General features: G+C 48.2%; 1 protein-coding gene across 3 annotated transcripts in view; it reads right to left on the reverse strand.

Moving 5' to 3' along the window:
• NRF1 (nuclear respiratory factor 1) overlaps positions 1-14765 on the reverse strand; it is an 87636-nt gene that overhangs the window by 65744 nt on the left and 7127 nt on the right. Inside the window, exon 1 of one of the 3 annotated variants that reach the window (XM_075427745.1) lies at positions 3962-3984. The exons of the other annotated variants lie outside the window; for them this stretch is intronic. The gene's annotated coding sequence lies outside the window, so the exon portion shown is untranslated. Of the gene's footprint in view, positions 1-3961; positions 3985-14765 lie in introns of those variants that run through there. 3 annotated transcript variants of the gene reach the window in all.

Consider the following 14765-nt stretch of genomic DNA (forward strand, 5'->3'; position numbering starts at 1 on the left):
TTGGACCCAGACCACAGAATCATAGAATGGTAAGGGTTGGAAGGGACCTTAAAGATCATCTGGTTCCAACCCCCCTGCCATCAGCAGGGACACCTTCCACCAGACCAGGGTGCTCAGAGCTCCATCCAACCTGGCCTTGAACCCTGCCAGGGAGGGGGCAGCCACAGCTTCCCTGGGCAACCTGGGCCAGGGCCTCACCACCCTCATGGTGAAGAATTTCTTCCTAATATCTAATCTAAATCTGCCCTCTTTTAGTTTAGAGCCGTTCCCCCTTGTCCTATCACTACACACCCTTGTGAAAAGCCCCTCTCCATCCTTCCTGTAGACCCCTTCAGGTACTGGAAGGCTGACCAGGAGAAAGCACTTTGTCAAGAGGGTTCTTTTGACCAAAATAATCAACAGTTACACACGAAGGAGGAGCAACTAATTGAGACTTGGCAAGAGAGACTATTAGAAAGGTGGGATGCCCCATGGAAGAAACAGAGAAGAATGGAGGATACCTCAACTGAAGCTGTGAACACAGTGACAAACCACAGAAGAATAGGTGGGAGGCAGCAGGAGGTTAAAGGCGAGGACCAGAGTCTTGCTCTGAATTCAGGAGAGAGTACAAAGGGACAAGGCACGACCAAAGCTGTGGAGGAGTAAGTGTTTTCTGCAGCAGCATTTTAAGCAGCAGAAGCTCAGAAGCCAGGAAGTGGTTGCCACAGTCCAGACAACAAACGGAAGAAAAGGTAGGGCAGGGAGTGACTGGTATTTACATGCATTTATTTCTGCCTCAAATCTACTGACCAAAGAGCTGAAATATGACAGATTTTTTTTTTTCCCCCACCACCAGCTGGTGTCTAAAGGCTTGTTTCCACATGCCTCAAAATGTCTTCCGCAACTCAGTGAAAGGAACGTTATGGGCGTTTACAAAACAGCTCTTCCAAAGGCAGTTCCAACTCAAAGATACCAAAAATAGGGATGCAATTATTTTAGAGAGTCCTGTCCTCAAAACAGGACCTATTTTCCACGTTTTACTTAAGCACATCTATTTTTGTGGGAAATAAAACCAGCATCTCGATCACAGGGAAAATATTCCCAGGACAGCACTAAGAGAAAGCTTCCCGTTCAAACGCCAGAGGCACGTGCGCTGTCGAACAGGGGGTGAGATGAAATCTCTGGTGTGGCAGCAGGACCAAGATACTGAAAGGAGACTTGGAATGAGCCAAAGAAGTCCACTGAATACAAAGCCAAAACACTCCTCACCACGCATACTTTATAACAACCAAACCACGCTGTTCTCGCCCTGCTTCAGCCAGACAGAGGGTGGTTGCAGTCCATCACCTCACCTGGGATTGCCCAGCTAGCCGAGACTTTTGCAAACACCGTTTTTATCCCCGAAACGGCTGTGGGCAGTCAGACAGCCACCCTCTTGCTCAACAGATCAACAGATCAAGCTTGCCAACCATCACATCTTAGGGTTTAGGATGAGTTAGCTCCACGTATCCATTTGCAAAATGAATTCATTCCTTCTGCAGCTGCTGTAGCAGCCTTCATCTTCCCGAGAAACCAGATCTGACCTAGCCCCTCTGGCATGGTTTCTCATTTATTAATCCAAAGAAATCCAGGTGCATTCCACAGAATCACAGAATGGTAGGGGTTGGAAGGGACCTCTGGGGGTCATCTAGTCCAACCCTCCTGCCGATGCAGGGTTACCTGTAGTAGGCTGTAGAGGACCTTGTCCAGCAAGGTCTTGAATATCTCCAGAATATTTCCAAAGCATTGCTGAAGTTTCCAAAAACCCAAAACCGATCTCCAAAGTGTTTCGCCCTGCTCAACTCTGTCCAGGTACCCAACAAACCAGACCTTAGAGGCCAAGCTCCTTGGGAAGTACCTCCACCGACCAGAGAGGAAGGCCGCAGCAACCTGCCTTCTAACGTAGACATCACGGCCTCGTAGCTAAAACACAAAAAATGGTTCAGATTACGGAACCCTTTCATTTTTCATGTCTGCCTATGGCTGGTTTCCCTTCTACACTATACACACTGCTAATAACAAGAATCACATAAAATTAAAAGCTTCTACTAAGAGACTACAATTCCCACACGTAACACCAACTTCCTTGTGGAGCATCAAAGCTAACTCCATCATTTTGATATCATCTTGGGGGACAGAAGCAGAAGGGAACTGCATGTTTAGGCAGTGGATTTTTCATCCATGAGATGCCAACAGTGGTCTAATGAACAGCCGTATTCTAAACGTTAGGGTGATACTGGTTTGTTACTAGTTTGGGTGTCTCAGCTCGGGAGAGTCAGTCTGGTTAAAACCAGAGACCTGTACTCCCAGCTGAGATGGGAGGAAGGACTTGGTCACGTATTTAATTACGCAGCTGGCTGGTGCGTGATGGAAGGAAGCATGGTCTAGTGACTAAAACAAAGAAACAAGTATCAGGATAGAGGTCCAGTACTGGCAGCTGCTCAGCTACCGAGATGACCACGGCACTACAAATCACCCTCTGTACTGGGAAGGCTGGGGAAGAGGCACACTGCCTACATTTAGTAGGCATGGTGGTGTTGGGTTGACAGTTGGACGTGATGATCTTAGAGGTCTTTTCCAAACTTAATGATTCTATGACTACACTCCCCCACTGACATTATTGCCCCAGAAAAATGAGTTTCCTGTCCATCAAGCACTAAGAGATCCCCTAAAAGGTCCTGAACGGTATGGACGGGAAACTGAATTCAATCTGGACCACAGATGTTTTCAAACTTCTGTTTTCTATCCAGGCCTGCACTAGAGGAACTCAAGCCTGTGGGACTGTTCCAAACCTACTGAGATTACAGCTAAAGCCAAATCACCTCTAAACTCACAATCCTCCATAAAAGGCTGCTAGAGTTACATGCTGCTGTTGTCCAACCCTGTTTACAACTCAGATTGTAATATTAGAATGATCCAAAAATAGCAGCAATTCAAATACCACCAGTAAGGAAGGGACTAAGATGCTGAGGTATGTTGAAGCAATCTGAAAATTTCTGGTTAAAAAAATAAATAATTCAGCCATAATCTCCAACGAACTTATTTTGCCATCATCACAGAAAAATGAGGAAGGAGAAAAAAAAAAAAAAAAGAAAACAGATTTCAGGCAAAACCTTAATGAAATAGCTCAGCAGGCCAGGCTTTCCCAAGCCACTGTGCATTTTCTGAAAAGGTGCATTGCTGCTTTTCTCCATGGAGCAATACAACTCTAAGTACTTCCCATTAAAATATAAAAAACTTATTTACCGACAGAAAAATATGACCAGAATCTAACTGGCAAAGCGTAGTAACCTTTTAGCTCACCAGGACACAACACTGCAAGACAACTGATGCTTCAGATACTGTTTCCTTCAGAAGGAAACCTCCTTGAACCAAGGGGCAGTCTACATTTGATGCCACTAAAAACCATACTTTTTTATAAATAAAATTGGTAGTAGGCTGAAACTATGCATTTGTGAGTCAGCAAGTGGACAGCTGGGTAAGCACCACCAGCACTCCTCACGGGCAGCTACACAAATTTAAACACACGTGCGTTTGATCTGGTTCTTACGGGCACACGTCCTGCTTCAGCGCACGGTGCCTGGCTAAATTTTGGCATTTTTGGAAACCGTTGGCTATAGGCAGTGACTGGGATAGTCAACAGCAAGGTCATCACGGTTCTTTAAAGATGAAGTCCACTTGATTCAAATAAGGTCTAATAACCACCAATCTACTACAGACTCTTTCCTCTCTCCACCACCTCCCGTGCAAAGGAGTCCGAGGTTGAATTTTGTCATTTTTGGAAACAGTTGGCTATAGACAGTGACTGGGATAGTCAACAGCAAGGTCATCACGGTTATTTAAAGATGAAGTCCACTTGATTCAAACAAGGTCTAATAACCACCAATCTACTACAAACTCTCTCCTCTCTTCACCGCCTCCCGTGCAAAGCAGTCCAAGGTACCTGCTGCAGCGTATGAAGGGCACTTTCTTCCTCAGTGGCACTATTAGATTTCTTCACTCTTCAGCTTTCCTGCCTATATAAAAGTAGATAGAAGATGGAAAAAAGGTAATAAGCTACTACAGCTCTTCAGTAAACGGCACAGCCTGCCCAACCCTGCACGCAAAGCCACCACAAGCTTTAGTAATTCATTTCCAAGTTGTAACATGGATTAATTCCAGTTTAACTTGAGAGCTGGCTTCATTCAGCACAGGTCTTCTACTTCTCCAACTTCTGCACTATTTGCATACCTGCACGTTTTCCTCTCAGAAAATTCCCGAACGTCTCCAGAACCCTACACTGCAAGGCATGAAGCCTTATCTTCGAGCGCTGAAACACTGGGTAGTTCTTCATATAATTATTCCCAAAGGATTCCTGATAGAAGCCAGGCATCGTGGGCAAACACCTCGACTGGCAGTTTCTGCTGGTGATTACCAACCTGTTGATGCTGTTGCTGGCCCAGCAGCAAAGCATCTCTGTTACGCATCCGAAGGGTCCGCACCTGGATTTGAACAGGGATTCAGGCACAGGGGATGAAAGTTGTTCTTGATTAATTTTAGACATCAGCATTCATCGTTCCAGAAAAGGGAAGTTTATTCCTGTTTTATTTCAGAAACCAGAAGAGTTTGAGGTGTAAGGAAACCCTGATAATACAATGATGCCTACAAAGACATTTCCTGGTAGCTGTAGCTTAGTCCAGAAGCCTTGGATGACAGCCAGCAGGATTTTTAAAGTCACTTAAAGTGGTTAAAAAAAATGAGGATAAAATCCCTCTCACCACACAGCACAGTTGTTTCATGACTGTGTCAGAGGTTCCTTTGATGTACTGTCAACTATGATCAACGGCTGTTGACACCATCGCTGGAGGAATACCAGATGCAGGAGGAGCAAAGCAAGCTAAAATAGCTGAAGCCATACCATTCAAACCCAGCAGAAAACAACAGAAACTGAAAGTAAAACCCGTAAGTTTTACATTACATTTAAAATCATGTGGATTAAATGCAGGTCTCACCCACTCAGTGTAATCTGTGGTGCGAATGTGAAGAGATAGAACTCAACCAATAAAAACCATGTGCGTTACGCTACTGTAGAAATTGTCCTCTGCCACTGCCATCTAGTTTACTGCTGCTTCATGGATGCTTTAAACTGAGCCAAAAATAAAACGTCCACACCAGAAAAAACGATGAGGTACACCAGAACGACTGGAAAAACTCTCTTACACAGACAGGGCCTGGAGTTATTTTTATCTTTTAGACCTCAGATGCTGCAGAAGTGCAAGACGCTGCCCTCTGAGACAGTCTGAGCTTAGAGATGAGCATTCACCTGCTGGTGCTTTAAACCATGCGGCCATTTCTACTACCTCATCCAACACAACGCCCAATCCAGCTGAAACTCTGTTCAGATTAACAGTAAATGAAAGAACTGCTGGGTCTCACTTCTTCGGTGGTTTAAATAATTTTTAGAAGGATGCAAAATATGGATTATCTGAATGCAGACTAACTGAGAAGGGCTGAGACACAGAATGTCTTGCTGGAGAACCTGCTCTGCGCTACATACCGCACGTGCACGGTTCATTCCTGCCACTTGTGCGTAGACCCCTCTCAAGAAAGCAGCTGCTGCGTGAAAGGGAGCTCAGGGAACGCAGGGGCACAGGTTTGAAACGAAAAGAGGGCAGATTTGGATCAGACATAAGGAAGAAATTCTTTACAATGAGGGTGGTGAGGCACTGGAACTGGTTGCCCAGAGAAGCTGTGGATCACAGAATCAGAGAATGTTCAGGGTTGAAAGGGACCTCTGTGGGTCACCCAGTCCAACCCCCCTGCCGAAGCAGGGTCACCCAGAGCAGGCTGCACAGCACCGCGTCCAGGCGGGGCTGGAATATCTCCAGAGAAGGAGACTCCACAGCCTCCCTGGGCAGCCTGGGCCAGGGCTCCGTCACCCTCAGAGGGAAGAAGTTCTTCCTCGGCTTCAGCTGGAGCTTCCTCTGCTTCAGTTTGTGCCCGTTGCCCCTTGTCCTGTCTCTGGGCACCACTGGAAAGAGTCTGGCCCCGTCCTCCTGACCCCCACCCTGCAGATATTTAGAGACATTTCTGAGGTCCCCTCTCAGCCTTCTCTTCTTCAGGCTGAACAAGCCCAGCTCCCTCAGCCTCTCCTCGCAGGAGAGATGCTCCAGTCCCCTCCTCATCCTCGTAGCCGTCTGCTGGATTCTCTCCAGTAGCTCCTCATCTTTCTGGAACTGGGGAGCCCAGAACTGGACACAGCACTGCAGATGGGGCCTCACTAGGGCAGAGGAGAGGGGGAGGAGAACCTTCCTCAACCTGCTGGCCACACTGTTCTTAATGACGCCCCATCACTGGAAGTGTTCAAGGCCAGGTTGGACTGGGCTTTGAGCACTCTGGTCTAGTGGAAGGGGTCCCTGCCCAAGGCAGGGGTGGGGTTGGACTACATGCTTTTCAAAGGTCCCTTCCAACCCAAACTATTCCATGATTCTACAATTCCACCATTTTGAAACGGGGTGGGAACAGCTAACAGCCTCATCAACATCCAAAACACCAAATATAAAGTTCTCACATTCAAGTTTTGTAACCATACCTTCCTTCTGCTTTGGCATTTCAGAGCTCACTCGATGAGCAAACCTCTCAACATCACACAGCCCAAGAAGTCACTGTGAAAAACCATGGGTTGTCTTTCTTACAAAAATTGCTGCTTCATCAAATAGTTTTGTATTTTCTTTGCAAATAATCCTGGTTGTCAGAATTCAGGCTTCATATTTTTGTAACAAAAGTGAGTCACTACGGGCAGAACACCATAAGGGAAAAGTTCACCTATATTCTGTAACAGCCTCCACATAAAAATGAGTATGACATTAGATACCTAACAGGTAAGAATTAGCAAATCACCCATGGCAAATAGAGAGGCCAACCCTCAGGCAGCCCGCTCAGCGTGCTATAGCACAACCTCTTCCAATGCAAAGTTTTGGGAAGAACGAAATCGCACCCCAAGGATTTAGGAATTACACAAGGTAGGACAGCAGACTAACAGACGCGCATACTTTCTCCGAATCCACTTTCTGAGTGATCAATGTCAACAGTTAGTTTAATAGACAGGTTAACCTTTCCAGGGCAGGGTATCGTCCCTGTACTCGTTTTGGGCTGGTCAGGTCATCGACCCTCTTCTCTTCCCAGCAATGAACCTCGGGAGAAAGGCTGCATTACATGACCCATTGAGTGTCCTCCAAAGAATTGGCCTCAAATCGCTGAAAAGGTCTTAAATTTACATGATATAGGAACAAACCACGTCCTATGGGAAGCCACAGTAACCAGTGAAAAAAGGGGCAATAAGCCTGCACCAGCCCATGTCTCTGAAAACAGCCAGCCAGCCTGCATCCAGCTTCTCCTCATCCTCCCTTCACTCCAATATCAGCGGCGTCGATACCTAAAATACCTTAAGTATCAGCAGCATTGATACAAAGGTGCATGCAGAGGTCTCGGTTGGTGCCCACAGAGGCCAGGCTTGTTTAAAAACGTACAAACCAGCCCGTTAGCTAGTGATGGACCCTCTGGAACACAAAGAGCAGGGCACTGACGAAGCCTCACGGCCTGCAAGCACTCTCTGCTTGTAGAAGAAGGTTTATAATGGCGTTTTCCCCAAAGTCATGCCTTGTCCTCAGCAGACCGTAAAGTACACAGAAGAGAGAGACAAGCCAATATTGTGGTTGCTTGGTTGGCTCAGGGGACATCAGATGTTCCTGGACTTTTTTAATATTTGTCTTTTTTTTTTAAATTAAGTAATTTAGAGGACTTATTTGAGAGGGCCAATTCTATATAACCACTCTGAAGAATAATCCCTCTGCCTCGTTTCCTAATGTGTTTCAAAGGAGTGGAAACACTCCTGTTCTTAGTTTCCCAACCCATTTTCTGTTTGATCCCAGCACCGTAGTCAGTACCAATTCCTTATCGACATCGCTGCTCCACACAGGAGCTCGGCACGTAGTGCTTTGGCACCACACAGCAGCCTTGAGACCAGCATAAAAAGGAAAAAATGTTCTGTCTCCTCATTCAAGCTGGTCACCCTACTCACGGGTTTTAACTTCAGTGAAATGCTGCTCCACGCTCGGCAAGCTGAGTTTTTTCACGAAAACGCACAACACCTCCTCCCTTTCCTCCACTCTTTTTGTAAAATTGACAAGCATCTGGAGTTTAAGATGCCCTTAATGGATTCAAGCCTCCGCTGTAAATAAGTCGCTTGCGTTGCACTAAACAGCCGACATCACACTGGCACTTTTGTTCTCGGCGGCGACTGCGGGGAGTTAATCAACGGGGCTCCTGTGATCCGGGTGCGTCCATTCTCGCGCAGCAGCTCCGTGGGCTGCGGGGTGGCTGCTGCAGCCATCAGTCACCGCCTGCTAAGCCCCTTCTTGCAGCTCTCCAGCGGCGTTCGGCCGCGTAGCCCAGCACCTCTGCTAGGAAATGGGCCTCTACATCAGCTCATAGCCATTTGCTGCTCAGTTTGCTTTTCCCCTTCCCCTAGCTCGGAGGGGAGCTTGCTCGGTAAACGCTGCTTCTTCAGCGATGCTGCAGGGAGGTAGCGATGATGCTGGGCGTTACTCTTGCGCTTGTCCCCATCCCTTGGCCATCGCAGCGCGGCAGGAGCAGAGTTCCACAGAGCGGGTCGCAAAGATGCCGGCGGTGGCACGCAGGGCTTCACCCGTGCAAAGCCTGCGCCCCGCTGAGCCGCCTTCCTCGCTGCAGTGGGTAAGGTAGACCACACCACCCCGATTTATTTTCAGAACTACCAACTGTTTGCAGCTGCGACAGCTCCTCCGCCTGCCCGCCACAGCGACCATCGGCACCCGTGTCATCTCGCAAGAGGGAGGGATCTAAACTACCTTTGATGACCCAGGCCAACGTCACGTGAAGGAGCTTTTTCAGTTAACTAGGTTTCATACTTCACGTATTCAATCAGATTAAAAAGCCCTTCCTATGCACTTAGTACCTAGGAATGTTGCATTTAAAAAGCTATTTCAAACATCCAGCTGTATGTCTAGATAAATTCAAAATTCGCCGCAAAGACAGCCTGGAATAATTCATAAGTGAAAACTGATCCAGTGAGAAATAAATCATTTTCTATTTACTAATAAAATCAAATCCTGTTTGCATGTAATTATACCTCTGAAATTGTCCGGTACTGCTTTTTGCTACGCTGGCACGAAGCCCTCTACACATATTTTAAAGCACGTACACACGCCCCGAAACAGCTGGCTGCTAATCAGCAGATCTCAATGGTGATGCTAACCATGAAGACCTCACCTCACTCAGAAACAACGGCAACACAAGCCAGGAGATCGTACACCACGATTTTCACAAGGAGCCGTGCCTGAAGTCACTGCTGTTCATCAAACCTCATCAGTCCTGCGAGACTTGTGCCTACCCTCCGATCACAACAGCCAGAACTGGTGCGGTTTTGATAGCTCCTGAGACGGTCTGAATCAGAGAAGCTGCCAACCTCCAGCTGAGTGAAGGACACTGGACAACCTCCAACAGAGGGGAGATGGCCAGCCTTGGCTCCGTGCTTCCAGCCGCGTTTCTCCTCTCTCTGGGACCAACGCTGGCTGGTACCTCGAAGCCACATCTTCTGCAGAGATGTCCACCTCCCAGCCCAGCCTGACTCACACCGGCACAGAGCTGGCTCGCAGCGTTTCCTGACGATGCTGGTTAAGAAGCCACTTCCAGGTGAAATGTGAGATGGCAGGAGGTCTACTCCAGCCGGTTACAACTGTGCTGGCTTCTGCGAGCGCAGCTTGCCACCGAAAGCACATCCAGAAAGTCCCCATCTCCCATCGCTGGCCACTCTACATACCAACAAAGCAAGACCCAGACCTTCTCCTGGTCTTTCCTCCATGGGGAAAAACGGAAGAGGATGTTCACGTCCTCCCTAGCAGCAGGTTTCACTCTCGATAGCAGAGACCTCTTTCCATGATGTCCACCTGTTACGCTGCATGGGTGTCTCTCACTAGTTAAACATTATTTGTTAATTCACCTCCATGATAAATTTGATACCATTCTTGTATAAAATTGTGCCTAGAGGAAATTACCACTGTGGGTTTGATAAGGAAACAACACCAATTTTCAGGAACAAGATGAATTAATATCTTAATTACTACCACAACTCATTAGAAATACACATTTAAATCCAAAAATCCTGTTTTTCCATGGCTGTAGAAAAAGTCTTCCTTTGCTCATGAAGAGAATTTGCTGGCCTACACCTCAATCCAATAAAAAAATGGCTTTTTTTTCTGGTGAAGCATCTGTCACGCTGGAAGCTGCGCAAGGTTTTAGACGGGACAGACTTTCCAGGACTGGAGACATTGCCTCCTGTCAGCAGCAACAACTGACACCCCGCGCACAGGCAAGACAAGGCACGCTAGTTTGCACCTCTCCTATCAAGACTGAAGTGAACATCTTCTTTCACGCTGGCTCAGAGCGGCACGTGGACGGTTGCCGCATGTCGGCAGAGACGCGGTAACTCAAGCGCTAAGAGGAACTACAGAAACCAGCTCTCGTTCCACAGCGTCCTCCTGTGGCATAGTATTAGAATAATGATCCTTTTAATTAGGACGGAGAAAAATTCCCTATGCTTCCAGTCTCAGCACGAAAAGAGCTAAAATAAAATTGACCCTAGAAAACAAAACCAAAACCCCTTCTAGTAACGTGCTCTTTGTACCAGCCTCTCGGATAAAAGAGAAAACACATCACACGGCGGGAAAAACTTCACACACAGAAAGTCTGGAAAAGAAACAAACAGGATCTTACACACATTTATTAGGCATAAAAACTCGTCGTTGCTGCTGACGTTTCTGCTGCAGGCCACCATTTGGCGATGCGATAGGACATTAATTTCGTGACATCCGATGCAACTTGCAAGGGGTCCTTTTCGCAGCTGAACTTCACGCACGCAGCACCAAACGCCGGCAGAAAGCTTCGGGCTGAGCGCAAGGAAGAGGTGGTTTCTGTGCGATGACTCTTCTCGGGCTTCGGCGCGATGGTGAGGGCTTCACCCGCACAAGGCGACCTGGAGCAGACGCCTGGTCCCCCTGCCCAGGCCAGCAGGGAGCAGAAGTAGCACACTGGAGAGAACATCAAGCTCTCCCGGGAAAAAAAAAACAACACACTTTTATACCACCCCAGCTGAACTGGGCTGGACTGGCTGCCAGAGCAGCTTCTTTTCGGTTGTTTGCCTCAACCAGAGCAATGGTAGTTCACAGCACGGACACGCAGGACTCCACTTTTTTTATACTCCACCTTTTTGTCAAATTTTAAGCAATTCACATCAGTTAAAAAAAAAATAAGATAATAAAAAGTACTGCAGTGGAATGAATCCTCCCCACGAAGACATCAAGAAAAAGGTTAGCACACGTCCAGCGTTCGGAAAGCCACGGGCAGGGCATACCACCACATCCCGGCCCATGCCACCACATCCTGGCCCATGCCAGCCAGTGAGCGTAATCCAAAACTGGAAGTCAAACTACACCGTAAAATCGTAAACCACGAGGTGGAATTCTCATTTAGCATTCCCGTGCTTCCCTCCCCGGGCTCTGCAGGTTTCACATTAAGCATCCGGGGTGCGATACGCAGACGACTCTCTCTTACCAGGAGCCACCAGTAACACCTGTGGCAGAACCTTCTCCCCTAAGATTTTTTGCCAGCTGTGGAGTCTGATATGAGCCCAGGAAACGTAACGTATGATAAATGGCATCCTCAAAGGTAATACTTCGTCAACTCGCACAATTCTTCCATTTTATTTAAAGAACATGTTTAAGAAACATTCCAGGCCAGGCTGGACGGGGCTCTGAGCAACGTGACCCAGCTGAGGATGTCCCTGCTCACTGCAGGGGGGCTGGACTAGGTGGCCTCTAAAGTTCCCATGCAACCCAAACCATTCTGCGATTCTAACCACACCAAAATCCCAATTTCAAATTATTTTACTTTCTGGGCATAGCCCAAAAGTCATGTTAACAGTGTGAAGCAAGTCAGTCACCTCTAGTGGATACAGCTTTTTAAATCAACACACAAAGCAGTCTTTTAAAAATTACTAACCCAGTAAGCGCAACTACCATGAGAGCTGCTGCTTGCTGATCGCCGACAGAATTCCTGGCACCGCACGCCGGCAGAGCCCGCGCCCCGACAGGATTACTGCCCAAAAGACAGAGCGCAGCCCTAGCTGGCTGCATTAAGGTGCAAATGTTCCCAGTTTTAATCCTCTTTTATCGAGAGAGAGGATTAGCGGTTATGCTGGACTACCACAGAAAAACATAATGGAAGCGTGTTTTACCGAGGGATTCAAGCGAGAGGCTGGCGACGCGACACACCACGGCCTCAGACTCGGAGGTGCGAAGTATCTCGTTATCCCTAACAGCCGGCACGGGCAAGGTCTGCTCTCTTCAACCTTGGCTAGCTGGATCACCTTACGGACTTGGTCCTCACATCGCATTAATTAATTAGCACACGGGAGACAGCACAGCCCTAACCACACCGAATTATCTCACTTCCACCCTAAAATGGCGAGCCTGGCCCACCCCTTGCTGATGGTGCTGTTAACGACGCAGCCTTCAGGGAGACGCTCAATACGGTCTGGCTGATCCTAAGCCCAGAATGAGTTACACCAGTATGACCGCAACTGGTTTTAGGCGGGGTGGTGCCACCTTAGCCGGGTGAGGAAGGGTACAGGTATTCACCCTGTGCACAGAAGGACCCAGGCAAGGGACTAAGAACTGATGAGCTGTCCCAGACCAGAAAAAAACAAACAAAAAACCCCCCTCTCTCTCTCTCCTCTTGCAGTTTTATAGTTTTTCAATTCATCTCCCTTCCAACCCAGCAAAACACACTGAGGCCCTCAATGCTGTGAGCAAACAGAAAGATCAGGAACCCACGTGTCCTGGTTTGGGCTGGGACAGCGTTAATTTTCTTCCCAGTGGCTGCTGGGGTTTGGATTTAGTAGAAGAACGTTGATAGCACTGATGGTTTTAGTCATTGCTAAGAAATTCAGGGCTTTCTCCAGTTTCCCACGTTCAGCTATCGAGTGGGAGTGCAGCAGCTGGGAGGGAGCACAGACAGACAGACAGCCAAGCTGGCCAAGGGAAATACTCCACACCACAGACATCATGCCCAGTGTACTAATGGGGGGTTGTCTGGGGAGGGCTGGAACCTGCGGTTTCGGTGAGTTCCGCCAGATGCCCGAGTTCTGCGATCACTGCTCGGGGACTGGCTGCGCAAGCGGTCGTCGGGCAGTGAGAAAAATCGTAATGTGTATCGCTTGCCTTGCACATTCTTTATTACTTTCTTTGTTTGCTTATTAAACTGTCTCCATCTCAACCCACAAGCTTTACTTTTTGTCCATTCTCCTCCTCCCACTGCGGGATGGGGAAGGAGCGAGCGAGCGGCTGTCTGGTCCCAGTTGCCAGCTGCCAGGTTAAACCATGACACCAGGCCATTCTGTCTTAAAAAAAAAAACCAAAAGGAAGTCCTGTAGGGAACATACAGCCTACAATAGCATTTGTTTTCAAGATCTTCTTCTACCTAAGTTTGTTTTGTAGTTTTTTTTCCCCCCACAGCTGTTTAAGAGCAGAGGCTGTGCATTCACAGCTCTGCAGACAGTCTCTGATGTGAACGACCGTATCTGCACTCACATGGGGGAGAAATTGTGCATTCTCCTCCACACTCAGGAAAACGGGCGTCTCGTTACCCTGCAGAGCCCTTTAGGGCATCCGAGGTGACAGAGTACAGCAACGCTTGGTTCGGTGCCAGTAAAAAACGGGATACCCCCTCCCCTCAGCACCTGGAATTGGGAAAAAGGAAAGGACAGGCTCCCTCCCAACGGTTTCCTGCGGTTCAAGAACGTGTCCGCTTGCCTGCCCTGCAAAAGACTGCAGATGAGGAGGACAAACTTCCTGGGAAAACCACTAGAAACTCATGAGCAAAGACCCTGTAAAGGGACAGCATCACCTCTATTAACGAAGCACCACGTACACGAGAAAATCCAGTGCATGCTGCATTTGCTGCTGCGTTTTGTGCAGGATTAAAATTTGTGTTTTCTGGAAAAAAGTGCATCCGCAGCACAACTAGATCAAAGAGATTTGTCTGCGAGTTACTTAAGTCTTAAGTACCGGCACGCTGGATTTAAATGCTGGTTCAAGCATTTTTCTCTCAGGTATTGACAAAGAGCCTGTTCAGCAGGCACCGCGCTCTCCAAGCGCCCTGCTCGGCACTCAGCTGCCTTCCACACGGGCAACACCGAACACTCCAGACCAAAGCCACCATTCTAACACTGCTTCATCTTTTAACAAATCACACACATGAGCACATCCCCTAATACTCTTCTTACCAAGCATGGTTATTTCCTTCTGTCTTAGTCCAGGAAGGGCCGTGGGTCGGTAGGGCTTACAGGAGCACCACTCCACCGGAATCCCAAGCTTCCCACCCATGCGGAGAACATCCATGATTCAGCCATCACAGGTGAGCCAGCAGCATGCCCTGGGTGCCAAGAAGGCCGATGGGATCCTGGGGTGCATGAGGAGGAGTGTGGCCAGCAGGGCGAGGGAGGTTCTCCTCCCCCTCTACTCTGCCCTGGGGAGGCCCCATCTGCAGTGCTGTGTCCAGTGCTGGGCTCCCCACTTCAAGAAAGATGAGGAGCTACTGGAGAGAGTCCAGCGCAGGGCTGCGAGGATGAGGAGGGGACTGGAGCATCTCTCCTGCAAGGAGAGACTGAGGGA

Source organism: Opisthocomus hoazin, chromosome 8 (genome assembly GCF_030867145.1).
Source record: "Opisthocomus hoazin isolate bOpiHoa1 chromosome 8, bOpiHoa1.hap1, whole genome shotgun sequence".
Taxonomy (NCBI): domain Eukaryota; kingdom Metazoa; phylum Chordata; class Aves; order Opisthocomiformes; family Opisthocomidae; genus Opisthocomus; species Opisthocomus hoazin.